Here is a 2,227-nt window from a genome sequence, read left to right as displayed (position 1 = left end):
CTAATAGGTTAAAAAGATCTATTCTTTTAGCTTTTCAGATCGTGGTTTGTACTAGTCTTTACCCTATCCCCATATCCAGTAGGAGATTTAGAATAGAATGTTCCCCTATCCAGTAGACTATATGTATCTAGATCTCCCTGACCCATTTCCCATAGTAATAATGATAGGGCATTAGTATTCCTTTCCCCATCACATATCTGTAGTGTGTAGTGTGTAGAAAATGCAAAAATAAAAAAAATCCCCTTCGGGGGGGTAAAAAAAATAATAATACAAAGACTGAGTGAATAAGAATGGAATGTCAGTAGAATGAGTAAGAAGGTATTGAAGATTTAAAGATTTATAAAGGATAGAATATAACTTAGAGGAAGGTGTATGGTGGTATAAGTGGGTAGTATAAGGAAATAAGAAAAAGAAGAGGATACAAATCAGATTGGGATTAAGTCATAAACAGACAGAATGTAACCTCAATGGTTTCTTTTTTGTTTTAGTTTGAAAAGGAGTATAATATATAAGGAATGAATTATCTGTATGAAATATGTAATATATACTCAATAAAAATATCAATATAAATAATAATAACAACAATAATAAAAAGATTACATGTTCTTTTTCTTGTTAGGCCTTCTGTTCCTAAGTCTGTCCCTTGGTTCTGTCAAGCAGATGTGCACTGGAGGTTTCTGTTTGAAGCCTAGAGTCTTAGGTACATGAAGGTCAATTTTACTTGGGATCACGGGGTAGGGGGGCTTAAATCTTCCCCATGCACCATTTCTGACCTGAAATAGCTACAGGGGGTGCTAGTTGCTCCATTAAGGCAACTTGCATATATTGCATATCTAAGTTTCCCCAAATAGTGACTCCCTGGAGTCATCAGATTGGGAAAGTGGCACAGAGGGAAGGCTGTCCCCATGGTACAAATCCAAATTTCTCACGTGCCTGAGAATTTAATCTTTATCCAGAGCTCCCAGCACACATCTGCTTGACTAGACCAGGAGCAACATGTTATGCAGTTGGGCCCATAATTGCCATCCATATCTTGCCATTTCAGTACATTTACCACATTGCACTAATTCTATCTGAACTGCTTTTTCATTGCAGGATTTAGTTGTAAAGCCAGTAAAAATTATTACATTAAACTTCAGCCAGCATCCAGGCCCTTCCTGATATCTCTCAGAATTCAAAGTTTTGCCTGCATAACTACCAGAAAATCTCTAGGGCCAGCAGTTGATCTTTGGGGAAAAGAGGCATTCACAGCCATTAGAACCAACCCACCCTCAATATCATGGGATTAGCTACCCACTGTTTGGAGTCACACAGGAATATTGGGAGCCTTTTCCTGCACTGGCACTTGGGCAGGAGCAAGGCCCTTTTTCACCTGCTTCATGATGCCCAGGCTGGTGATAGTAATGGTTAAAAATTAAATAAATAATTGAATTTAGGATTAATTAGACCTGGTCTCTGACTATTTAGGCCATAACTAGTTTAGCGAGGATAGGGTGGGTTGCTCATTTAGGTAGGGATAAGCAGTGAGCACCCTGAGCCATCGGGCGTGATGGAGGGCAGTTCTTGAGAAGGCCATCACTTGCAGGACAGCAGGATGGGGGCTTGTGAAGGAATGCCTTTGGTGCTGAGCAACATCTTTCTGAACCTGGTAGCGGCTTAACAGCACATCACAGTAGGGCGACAGGGCTGAGCATCTCTTAGCACTTACGTGTGTGGGCAAGGATAAACAAGGCTTGGGGTAGCCGCTGGCTGAGTTTGGAGCCAGGGTGGATTAGCGCAGCCCACCCTCAATGAATTATTAACATAATTTATGAAGTACCTCAGCAAATTTAAATAAACTAGTTAAACCCAAGCTGTTGTCTTATGTCTTCATTTGTGTAAGGTAAAGGTAAAGGTTTCCTTGCTCGAAAGCCAGTCGAATCCGACTCTAGGGTTGCGGTGCTCATCTCCGTTTCAAAGCCGAAGAGCCAGCGCTGTCCGAAGACGTTTCTGTGGTCATGTGGCCGGCATGACTAAACACCAAAGCGCACGGAACGCTGTCATTTGGGTACAGGGACAATATTCCATCTTCCAAAAGCAGCTATCAAACCAAAGCTCAAGGTCTACTGAGTTAAAGCCCAATGGAACAGCCAGGGGAGGGAGCTCCTCAGCCCCTGCCAAGTTGCAGTTGTAAGAAATCTTTTGTCAATACAAAGCACTGGGGATATGGATCAAAACTTTACTCCAA

Source organism: Gekko japonicus, unplaced genomic scaffold, assembly GCF_001447785.1.
Source record: "Gekko japonicus isolate JY-2015 unplaced genomic scaffold, Gekko_japonicus_V1.1 scaffold114, whole genome shotgun sequence".
NCBI lineage: Eukaryota > Metazoa > Chordata > Lepidosauria > Squamata > Gekkonidae > Gekko > Gekko japonicus.
The sequence above is the reverse complement of the archived record's forward strand: the minus strand, read 5'-3'. Positions refer to the sequence as shown.